This window comes from Cetorhinus maximus, chromosome 27 (assembly GCF_964194155.1).
Source record: "Cetorhinus maximus chromosome 27, sCetMax3.hap1.1, whole genome shotgun sequence".
Classification (NCBI taxonomy): domain Eukaryota; kingdom Metazoa; phylum Chordata; class Chondrichthyes; order Lamniformes; family Cetorhinidae; genus Cetorhinus; species Cetorhinus maximus.
Window position 1 is genome coordinate 27,292,491 of NC_135905.1, and position 13,073 is coordinate 27,305,563.

The following is a 13,073-nucleotide window of genomic DNA, read 5'->3' on the forward strand; positions in this document are numbered from 1 at the left end:
TTGGAGAACTGTTTCTTTTATTCTCTGCCGCATTGACTGGGCTGCTGTTTTGAATGTTGAATGTTCGGTATTTCAAGTTAAACCACAATTGTTTGGTTAGGGGGCATGGGGTTCAAACTGACGAAAGGAACATTATCATCACGCACAGAATAATTAACATTTGGAATGGATGTTCAGGAAGTGTGATAGTGAAAACCCTCCATCAGTCAAGAGTTTATTGTAGGGTGTTGGGACACTACTTTCTCAATGGATGGGATTAGATGGGGGTGAATGCCTTTCTTTATCTGTATTCATCCTGTGCTCAGAGATCTGTTGCACTCACTTCCTTAACCATGCACATGATTAAGCAACATGGGCCATGATGAAGCAAGTTGGCGATAGTGGTTGGAATGGATGCATCAGCCCAATTACTTAATTACTTGTGCTCTAACTTTATTATTTTTGAATGGGAAGACAGGCTACATGTTTCATGATCCCTCCTCATCTTGTTAATTGAAGATGTGTGTGAGAACTTTGCTGACCCTTCCTTTGGAGAAGGACATGAGTGCTCACTCTGCACATTCCATTGTGGCTGAGATTAGGAACCCAGCAAATGGAGAATCGCAGACCCCAGCATGTATGACCCCCCAGCATGACATTGCACCTTGACACGCTAGTTCAAAAGCTTCTAAATTATGTCCTCTGGTTTCCAGGAGAAAATATTTATTTTTTTAATTCTTTCATGGGCTGTGGGTGTTGCTGGCAAGGCCAGTATTTGTTGCCCATCCCTAATTGCCCTTCAACTGAATGGTTCTCTGGACCATTTCAGAGGTCAGTTAAAAGTCAACCACATTGTGGGTCTGGCATCATATGTAGACCGGGCAGTTTTTAACGACAATTAATGATGCTTTCATGGTCACCATCACTGAGACTCAGTTTCAATTCCAGGTTTTATTCATTGAATTTAAATTCCACCAGCTACCATGGTGGGATTTGAACCCATGCCTGGGCCAATGGATTACTAGTCCAATGACATTACCACTACTCCATCATCTCTCCTAACTATATGGAATTGTGGTATGTCATCCCAAAAACAGCACCAAGTGTCCTACGTAACAGAGTAGAATTTGACTTTATCACTCACTTGTAAACCAGTTGCTCTGACTATCGGGAATTCAAGCCCTATGTTATAGGCAAAACACCGGTTGTCTGTTTATATTGAAAAGTAGGTGGGATGTAGGCTCCCCACTGGTTACGGGAGAATCTGTTCGACATCCCCTTCCTCCATTATATTTATGCTTGATTGTGTCTTGAAATCCCCTAAATCCTAAAAACTGTGGTTCAAAATCCCCAAGTCTCTTGAAGTAAAAGCACTTCTTCAGTGACCATAATTATCTGAGGGCTCATTTATCAATTAGTATGATGCACTTAATTCTTTTAACTAGTAGTTTCACACTTCAAAGCGTTGACCTGTTATTGACACAGTCCGCCCTTGGCTGTTCATTTACCCATTCTTCAACAACGCGATCATTTTCTTTTTTGAAATTAAAACTAAAGGCTGCATCACAAATAATTGCCCCAGAAATTTCTAACCCTCCATCTCCAATAAGTGGACTTCGAATCAACGAATAAATTAAGACACTTGAGGGATAAGATATGGAGAGACATTCTCAAGAGGCAGTTGGATTAATTAATTACGGAGCCAAGCTACCCAGAGCCTATACTGTTAATTAGATCCCAACTCTTAAGCAATTTGGCTAACCGTTGATCTGTGTTTAAGTAAAAGAGGAGTTTTTAATCCCAAGTCAACGGATGTGCAATCATTTCCCAACCATGCCTTCGCCAATCCCATTGGGTAAAGCTACACAAAATGCAAGACCTTTAAACATCTGTTAGCTTTGCAAATATCTGTTTGAAATGCCCAATGTGGGAGCTGAAATTCTCCTGTAACTCATTTGAGCGGTTCAGCTTGTGTGAATAGATGTCACTTCCTTTAGTAAATTTTTCCTGGAATTTTAAGGAGACAAAATTTGTTTTGAAATTTCACAGTTTTAGATTGCTAATTGTACTCTAAGAAAACTTCTCTCCCAACCAACCTTTTTTTTTAAGATTTGTTCTAACAGAATTTGGCATTTTCCCTGTGTGTTCTGTCAGTCAATGGATACTTAACCTGTCCTATAGATTCTTAGGATTTAAAATTGCTGGAGTGCAACATGCCTTCGTATAACAGGTGCTGGAGCACAATCCTTGGAACCCTGGTAAGTTCCCTGAAGAATAACGACAATCATGGAATGCTGAACAAGTGAGAGTTTGCCTTGCAGAATCTTACTGCAGTGATGAACAGGAAATTGATTCCCTGAATGAAACCTATTTGGAATTTCACACTTGCTGCCTGGGAGGATGGTGGAGGTGGGTTGCCTCACACCCTTTAAAAAGTACCTGGATGAGCACTTGGCACGTCACAACATTCAAGGCTATGGGCCAAGTGCTGGTAAATGGGATTAGGTAAGTAGGTCAGGTGTTTCTCACGTGTCGGTGCAGACTCGATGGGCCGATGTCACCCTCCTAATTTGCATTGTTTTTAGCAGCAAGGGTTTTGTAGGGCATGAGGGTGATGAATCTGAGCAATAGAAAGTTCAATACGGTGACATTGATAGCAAACAGCTACAACTTGTGCTTTTAGTAAAACCCCCAAGGGGTTTCACTGGAGCATTTATCAAACAAAATTTGACACTGAACCACTGTAGGGGATATTAGGACAGATTATCAAAAGCTTGGTCAAATAGGTAGACTTTAAGGAGCGTCTCAAAGAAGAGAGAATAGAGAGGCAAAGAAGGTTGTTATGACATGACAGGTGATGTGTGCATGGCAGGCTAAACCCACAAGGGTAACTTGGCTGTTACGATGGTTTTGCAATTTGTATTTATTAGGAGAAGATTTGGGCACTGAATTCGGAAGTAATGAGTCCACTAATACCTTTTAGAAATTTAAAAAACAACATTAAAACATTTAACACACAAGATTTTGAGCATATACATAAAATTACAGTTACTTAATATAAAAAATCACAAAAGTCCTAATTAAACTGACCCCCCAAACTACATACTCCCTTTAAGGCAACAGTACAAAATAGATTTTAGATTTAAATAGCAAGCCAACAAATTTATCACAGCACCCACTCAACTGTGGAATTCCAAAGGCTTTTCTCCAACTTTAGTTACTGGACACAGCTGACTTTTGCAAACATGGCTAGAGGCTTCCCTGAGGCTGTTTTACATGCTCCTTTTAATTCTTATATATCCCCAACATAACCTTCCTTCCTTCTTTATATATGTTTGTCTCTCTTTAATCTGTAAATTCCATTGTCCCACATGTCTTTGGAATATACTTTTCCCATAATATAAAAATCTTTCATGTTGCCAATATGGTCAGTGCCTTTTGGGAAAAATGAACATAATAACTTTGTCCTATTTATCTTGTTAGTTGTAAACATCCTATCACCTCTTTGAAACCCAAACAACTCCTTCACTTATCTAAAAATGCAAATGTCCTTCACACCCTACATGCTTAGACCTCATCCATGTTTACTTATTAACATTTCAAATGCCTTTTCCCCCTAACTTTTAATAATTTCAAGCTTGCAGCCTGTCTGACTCTAATTGAATTAAATCACACAGACAGAACCATCTACACTTACACCCAGAAACCTACTTTACAATAAACCACGACAATATTATTAAAATTATTATTGTTTTGTGACACCTCCATCCTTATTGAAATATGAACCGTCATTATTTTTTAAAAATGGCTTCATTTTCTCAACCCATCTTACATTATTTACTATACTTATGTACATACACGAACCATTACTTTACCAAGTGCATGCATTAACATAGCAATATATACAAATCCTTTGTATCAACAGAGGGCATTTCAGTCCAGTGTCCAGGGTTTAAATGTCCACTTTCCTTTGAGCTTTAATCTTTTCACAATGCATCAATTAAATTTTCTCGTCCAGCCACATGCATAACCTGTAAATTAAACAGTTGCAGTATTAAACTCCATCTGAACAGTCTTGCACTTCAGGCTTGAAATTTGTCCAGACATTTTAAAGAATTGTGATCTGTATAAACAATTGTTTGTGAAGAATTGCTTGCTTCATAAACCTCAAAATTCTGCAATGCCAGTCCCAGGACCTCGAGTCTTTTCAATGGTTGAATATCTTTTCTGATGTACATTCAGCTTTTGTGAAAAATATCCTATTGGTTTCATCATCTTGCAACAGTACAGTACCAATGCCTACATCACTTGCGTCAATTGCCAACTTAAATTGCTTGCATAATTAGGTACTGTCAGAACTGGTGTCATCGTCAATACAGTTTTTAAACTATCCAATGCATTTGGACACTCCTGTGTCCATTGAAACGTCTTGTTAGTGTTTTAATAGTTCAGTCAATGGAGCAACCACACTGCTAAAATTTGATACGAACTTCCAGTAAAATCCACTCAAATCCAAAAATCTTAAAACTTCTTATTTTGTAGTAGGCATGGGGAAATTCACGATGGCTTTTATTTTCATATGTCTTGGAGCCACTTTACCATGTCCAATGGTATGGCCTAGATATGTAGCTTGCACTTTTGCAACTCACTCTTACCCAAGTTCACCAAAGTAGCTTCTTGCAGTCGATCAAACAGTTCTTTCAGATGTTGTAAAAGCACCTCCCACGTTTGACTGAAAACTATCAAGTCGTCAATATAAACCGCACAATTGCTCAGCAACGCAATTACTTTGTGCATTTTTAATACCTAATGGCATAACTATAAACCGATTTAGTCCATCTGGCATAACAGAAGCCGATATCTCCTTCGCTGTGTCCGATAACAGTACTTGTCAATATCCTCTCAGCAAGCCAATCTTTGTGATAAAATTTGTCTCATTTTCTCAATGCAATCTTCCAACCATGGAATAGGATAAGAATCCGCTTTAATCACTGTATTTATTTTTCGATAATCCACACACACAGTCTTTGGTTTTCACCCAGTTTCTGTACTATCACAGTAGGCAAACTCCAGTTACTGCAACTAGACTCAATGATGGTCATTTTGAAGCATGGATTTGATTTCTTTCTGCACTTGTCATAATTTTGCTGGACTTAATTTATAAGGATGTTGCCTTATTGAAACTGCATCTCCCACCTTTATACCATGTGTAGCTAAATTTGTTCTCCCTCGTGTATTCCCACAAATAACTTTGTGTGACTGCAATAGCTTCTCCAAATCACTTTGACACTTGTCAGGAAGGTAACTCAATATTATGTTTAAATTTTTAAGTACCCCCTCATTATCCAATTTGATTAGAGGAAAATCAATTTAAGAACCTTCACTTCTACCTCTTTCTCTTTATCTACCACCACTAATACCTCCTTTTGGTCACCTTCCCTGTCCAAGTACTTTTTAAGCATATTTACATGACACATCCTCTGCTTCTTTCTTCTATCTGGAGTATTTATTAAATAATTTACCTCACTCAGTTTCCTTCCAATCCTGTAAGGCCCACTAAACCTTGCATGTAATGTTTCACCCAGTACTGGGAGTAAAGCTAACACTTTCCTCCCTGCAACAAAACTACGAGCTGTGGTTCTCTTATCTGCCTTTGCCTTCGTCACCTGCTGTAATATTCTTAAATGTTCCTTAGCTAACTCACACGCTCTGTTCAATCTTTCTCTGAAGTTTGTCACATAATCCAGGAGAGTACTTTCTGAATTCTGATCCAATAACTTCTCTTGAATCAACTTAAGTGGCCCCCTTACCTTATGACCATAGACTAATTCAAAAGGACTAACTCCTGTCGATTCATTGGGCACATCCCTAATAGCAAATAACAAGAATGGAATTCCCCTATCCCGATCCTGTGGATAGTCTTGACTATAAGCCCTCATCATAGTTGTTTTTTTTAAAGTTTGATCTTTCCAAAGCACTTTGTGACTCAGAATGATAAGCTGTTGACTTAAACTGTTTTATCCCCAAGCTGTTCGTTATTTCCTTAAACAGCTGTGACATGAAATTTGAACCTTGATCCAATTGTTTTTCTCCTAGTAAACCGTATCTGGTAAATAATTTAGTCAACTCTTCCACAGTTCTCTTTGCTGCAATATTTTGCAAAGGTATCATTTCCAGAAACTTTGCAGACATATCCATTATTGTCAGCAAGTACTGATTTCCACTTTTAGACTTAGGGAGTGGCCAGACACAATCAGTCAAGACCCTAGTAAAAGGTTTCTGAAATGCTTGAATCGTAATTAAAGATGCCGGTTTAATCACTGCTTGAGGTTTCCCTGTCACCTGATGTATGACATGATTTGACTACATCTCCTGGCAATCCAGGCCAATAGAAATATGTTTGTATTTTCTCCTGAGTCTTAATTCCTAAATGTTCCCCAATGGAATTTCATGAGCTACTTCAATATCTCCATTTCTGTATCCAGATGGTCTAAGTTTCTGATGCAGTACCACCCATTTTTCATCTGCTGAGATGGCCTCCACTTCCTCATTAACACATTACCTCTAGTGTATTCGGGAATACATTCTGCCTCTGTTCCTGAGTAAGCTGCCTGATATAACTGCTTTATTCGTGGATCCTCCTGCCGTAACTCCACGGGCTGCTCAACTACAGTAGGCATCACCAACATCTGTGAACCAACTATATGATTACCTGAAATAAATTTGAACCCCTGCAATGGGCTATTTTTCCATTACTCCAACAATCACCTCACCAGTTTTCCACTTACTCTTTAAATTCACCTTCTACAATGCAACAGATTTAGCATCTCCATGAATACTCTCTCTGAACAGCAAATATCACTGTCCCATAACTTTAAGGATGGACTAGTCCCTGTGTCTCTTAAAATTTTAATATCTTTGCCTGCTCCACCCTGTAAACATGGAAAGACTTCCTTCCCTCCTTCCTTTATATATGTTTCTCTCTCTTTAATCTGTAATTCCATAGTCCCATATGTCTTTGGAATGTACTTTCCCCATAATATAAAAATCCTTCATGTTGCCAATATGGTTAGTACCTTTTAGGAAAAGTAAATACAATAACCTTGTCCTATTTGTGTTGTTAGTTGTAAACAACCTTCCATCCCCTTAAAACCCAAACAACTCCTTCACTTATCTAAAAATGCAAATTTCCTTCACACCCTACATGCTAAGACCTCATCCACGGTTACACATTAGAATTTCAAATGCCATTTTACACCTAAACTTCTTTTGATACAATTTCTTGTCACAGGTGAAAAAACCTGCATTTATATCGCACCATTCGCAATCTCAGGATGTCCCAAAGCGTTTTGCACTGAGTGAAGTACTTGATGGGGAGAATTTTCTCCCCATCAGGCGGGGTGGGCGTGGGCGTGGGCAGGCCCGCAGCCAATCACCGCCCGCGATCAGCTGCACGCCACCATTTTAAGTGGGCGGGCCAATTAAGGGCAGCCCAGCGTGACTTGCGCCCGGTAGCGCTCAGCGCTACCTGTGCGGGCGGGGGGGAGGAGGGAGAGTTGGGGCCAGCGCTCTTTCGTGCATGCGCGCAAAAGAGCGCAGAAATCTCCGAGGCACAGAGCTGCCCCAGGGAGATTACTTTGATTATGAAGAATTGAAATAAAGAAGAAAAAAATTATTCAGACATGTGACAGTGTCACATGAGCTGGGACATGTCAATGAACTTTAATAAAAATTTTTATTCAATTTATAAACACTGCATGAAACCTCATCCCGCCCGTGGATGAGGTTTCATGAGAAATGCGAAGACCACCTGGGCTCTTCACCTGCCCGTTAACCTTAAGGTTGGACGGGCAGCCCAGACAATCGGTTCAATTAGATTATTAATGGCCTTAACAGGCCTTTGACAGTTCGGCGGGCGTGCAGCCGACTCCGGTGCACACCCGCCCAACTGAAGATTGGAATGTCGCGCGGTAACGTCGGGAGACATACCCGATGTCACCGAGCTTCATTTTGCGCGTCGGAGAGTGGGGTCCGCCCCTGACCAGAAGATTCAGGCCTATGAAGTGTTAGTCACTGTTGTAAACAATGTAGCAAGCCCGACAGTCAATGTGCGCACAGCAAGCTCCCACAAATGGCAATGTGATAAACGACTAGATAATCTCAGGTTGGCTAAGGGATAGGATTTGGTCAGGACACCGGGGAGAAATCCCCTGTTCTCTTTTGAATTGTGCCATGGGACCTTTTACATCCATCTACGAGGGCAGATGCAGCCTTTGTTTAATGCCTGGTGTGAAAGATGGCAGCTTCATCAGCGCAGCACTCCTTCGGTACTGCATCTGCTCCTAGGCAGCGTTAGCCCCGATTTTGGGCTCTAATCCCTCCAGCAGGCCTTGAGTCCACAACCTCCTAACTCAGGGGCAAAAAGTGCTACCCTAGAGTCGCAGCGGAAACAATTGTTTTTCAAATAATTGGTTTCCAATCACCTCATTCCCATGTTCAGGCTGATTTCATTGTGCGTCAAGTAACTGCTCTGTTCGAGAGCAGGGCAAAGTGATCTCTACTATAAAGTTTCACTTATATTCCTGGACTTGTGTTGATCATGAATGTATAGGTGCTTTTGAATGAAATATATTATGCATTAATATAACAAAGGCCACCACCTGGAAGTTCCCCTCCAAGCCACTCACCATCCTGACTTGGAAATATATCGCCGTTCCTTCACTGTCGCTGGGTCAAATTCCTGGAACCCTCTCCCTAACAGCACTGTGGGTGTACCTACACCACATGGACTGCAGCGGTTCAAGAAGGCAGCTCACCACCACCTTCTCAAGGGCAACTAGGGATGGGCAATAAATGCTGGCCCAGCCAGCGAAGCCCACATCCTGCGAATGAATAAAAAAACATTGATCCAATTTCTTAAGTGACAGATAGCAGACACAGAACATGAACAATATTGCACAGGGCACCTTTTTGGAGAATTTCCTTGCTGTTCTTAGCTCCTGCCTCTTGGTGGTGCCCTTATACCATTGGACTAAGCAAAGGCAGCAATGTTCCTTTTGCCTATATTGTCAATGGCAGCTCCATTAAAGTTATTTACATTTCGATGTCAAAGTTCAATGTGAACTGGCAATACTCCCACTTTATCCTTCCATCTGCTGTGGAGCTACTGCCACAAAGAGGCAAATTGCCCTGCAAAACTATTAGCCAATTCTTTTGCATCGCTAACTCTTCCTGACATTTTATCAATTTAAATTAAAACTTCACACCAAAACGTGTCGCAACTGTGAATATTTGCCCGTGTGAGATACATCAGCTGTCATTGATATCCAATTCGAGTTTGGAGTAGGGGCTGCTGCTACCGTGTGCTAGGACCAAGCCCAACTGGAAACTCCCTACAAAATCATTGACGTTCTTATATTTGGCTGATGTTGAAATGAGCCCTTACTGCATGGAATATTATGCCATTGAACTGAACTGCAGTCGTTTCCCATCTCCCTATCCTTGATTGGGATCCTTACAAATTTGTGCTTTCAAACTGAAAGTTGGCAAACCTGTTGTAGATCCCCCGTGGTATTGCTCACTCTGTGTCACAGAGCACAGAGTATGGTGGAGCGATTGTGGAGCAACATGTTGGAGTTGGACAGAACCTTGGTGAGGCCACAGCTGGAGTACTGTGTGCAGTTCTGGTCGCCACATTGTAGGAAGGATGTGATTGCACTGGAGGTGGTGCAGAGGAGATTCACCAGGAGGTTGCCTGGGATGAAACATTTAAGGTATAAAGAGAGGTTGGATAGACTTGGGTTGTTTTCGTTGGAGCAGAGAAGACTGAGGGGCGACCTGATCGAGGTGTACAAGATTATGAGGGGCATGGACAGGGTGGATAGGGAGCAGCTGTTCCCCTTAGTTGAAGGGTCAGTCACAAGCGGACATAAGTTCGAGGTGAGGGGCAGGAGGATTAGGGGGGATGTGAGGAAAAACTTTTTTACCCAGGGGGTGGTGACGGTCTGGGATGCGCTGCCTGGGAGGGTGGTGGAGGCGGGTTGCCTCACATCCTTTAAAAAGTACCTGGATGAGCACTTGGCACGTCATAACATTCAAGGCTATGGGCCAAGTGCTGGTAAATGGGATTAGGTAGGTAGGTCAGGTGTTTCTGACGTGTCGGTGCAGACTCGATGGGCCGAAGGGCCTCTTCTGCACTCTGTGATTCTGTAATGGACACAGTACATAATTACAGCACAACCAGGGGAATTTGCATTCTAACTGGCAGATTACATGGGCATTTTCCATGTTATATGTTGAGGTGGAAAATTGCTTCGAATTTACAGCATAGAAACAGGCCATTCGGCCCCACGTTCCATGCTGGTACTTATGCTCCGCATAAGCCTCCTTCTACCTCTCTTCATCTCACCCTGTTGCCATGTATCCTTTTATTCATTTCTCTCTCATGTTCATGATAACCAAACGAAGTTTAATATCATGAAGTGTGCACAGGTGTAAGACTTAGCATCGGTAGATGAAGGAATTGCTTTTCTGTGGGTTAAGAATTACTGTGGTAACTGTGCATGACAGCAGCAACACAAATTTATTATTTCTGAATGTAACCGTGACAGCACAACACTTAGTGACCAGAGCAACGGCCACTACGATGTTGTGATCTCTTGGGGGCTGCAGATATATTAGATTAATGGGAAAGAGTGAAAGACAATGCATTTTTGCAAACAGATTGATCTGAGGGCCTTAATCTCATACAATTGAATGGATTTATGCAAATGAAATGGGTTCATATTACAAACAAAATACTTCATGTCATATAACTTAATGAATTATGTAAAAAAAAAATGTGGAAAATGGAAAGGGCTGTATAGGGTGCATTTAAATAATCCATAAATCAACAGCAATTGCAATCAAGAGTTATAATGCTAGCAAGGGTGGAAAGGATATTGGGAATAGGCTGAATTTAGTGTGTGATTTTTGAGCAGGTGCTGAGCAAACGAGAGTTCTTTATACTCTTGTAAAAATTACAATTTCAGATGATCCCACAAAACCTTTTTAAGTGACTGTGCAGGAGAATTGTGTGCGCTCTTAAATTGTTTTTTTGGATGATGGGTAAAGTGCACACAGTGGCTCTGGCAGGTAACCTGACAGCTCAAGCTGTTAAGACACTCTCTGTCCAACTTGTGGGGAAAGTCACAAGCACAAGTCTCAAGAATGCTTGTCAATCCAACGTTGTTAGCTTCACTTCCCCAGACGAAGTGCTGGACAGCTACCTGAGCAGAACGCAAGGCAATCCATCACACAGGAGTTAAAGGGAAAATAAGTGTAGCACAATTCGCAGTTCCTTCATAATCGCATCTTCTTTTCCCCTAAGTTCCAAAAGTATTACATTTTAAAAACATGTCACAGCATCCCCATAAACCTTCAGCTTTGAGCCTCATCGGAATACTTTTTTAAAAAGAATGATAAATAATGATTAACACTAAACGAGTGACCTGATTCCACTAGGGCAGCATCTTCACCTTTTGAGTCAGAAGTTTGCAGAGTCACCTCCCACTCTGGAGACCTGAGCACATGATTTAGGCTGACACTCCCAGTTGCGGTACCGATAAGAGTGCAGCACAGTCAAAGGTGCCATCTCCCAGATCAGACATTAAAGCAAGTCTTCCCCCTCATGTGGATGTAAATGATCCCACTGCAATATTCGGGGGGAAAAAAAACAGTGGAGCCCCCCCCCAACCACTTCTCCCCGGTCAATATTTATCCCTCAGCAAACACATCGTTGAATCGGATTATCTGATCATTATCGCGACGCTGTTCGTGGGAGTTTGCTGTGCGCAAATTGGCTGCCACATCTCCTACATTACATTATCAGAAAGCATTTCATTTGCTGCAAAGTGCTTTGGGGTGCTCTATAAATGTACATCTTTTTCTAAACCGGCTGCTGACTTGAATCCATTCCTTTTCATAACAGTATCCATTTTCACTCTGCTTGGAGGGAGACTTTTTCAGTGATTCGCATATAGCCGATGTGGATAGTCAAGCATGACACACCACTCCCAAAGTCACAAGGTGGTTATCTGCACTGTTACGTTACCAGAGGCCCAGGAGCAGCTGTCAGCCTGTGAACAGGAACCTAGTCATAAGAGAAATGAGGAATAGCAGAAAACAAGACAATGCACAATTCTCCACAGATCGTTCCGAATAACATTTACTTCCTTTACTTTTCCAATATACTGATAATGCATTGGGTTTCACACTGGCCAGTTTCTGAGGTTAAAACATCAGGATAACTTCTTCAAAATACATAACGCGTTTCTGTCCTAGTGGGAAAAGTTTTCCTGCATAAATTATTTTTGTACTTTCTCCCATAGTCTCTTTCAAGAGCCCGATCCCCTGCCCTTGTCATCAGCTATGACAGCAAGCTGCAAAGTCCATTCACGGGATGTGGGGGTCGCTGGCTGGGCCAGCATTTATTGCCCATCCCTAATTGCCCTTGAGAAGGTGGTGGTGAGCTGCCTTCTTGAGCCGCTGCAGTCCTTGTGGTGTAGGTACACCCACAGTGCTGTTAGGGAGGGAGTTCCAGGATTTTGGCCCAGCGACAGTGAAGGAATGGCGATATATTTCCAAGTCAGGATGGTGAGCGGCTTGGAGGGGAACTTCCAGGTGGTGGTATTCCCATCTATCTGCTGCCCTTGTCCTTCTAGGTGGCAGTGGTCATGGGTTTGGAAGTTGCGAAGTAAAGACCCTTGATGAGTTCCTGCAGTGCATCTTGTAGATGGTACACACACTGCTGCTACTGTGCGTCGGTGGTGGAGGGAGTGAATGTTTGTGGATGGGGTGCAAATTTAGCGGGCTGCTTTATCCTGGATGGCGTTGAGCTTCTGCGTGTTGTTGGGACTGCACTCATCCAGACAAGCGGAGAGTATTCCATCAATTTTATGTTTTGTGTTATCAGGTTCACTGTGTCCCGCTAACGCGAGCTACCCCTTGATATCTACACACTGGTCGGTGCTTAAAACAACAGCCAGAGAGGGACCAATTCACTTAATGAACACTGGTGGTTTATTGGAACTAAGAACGGAACACTAACACAAAGT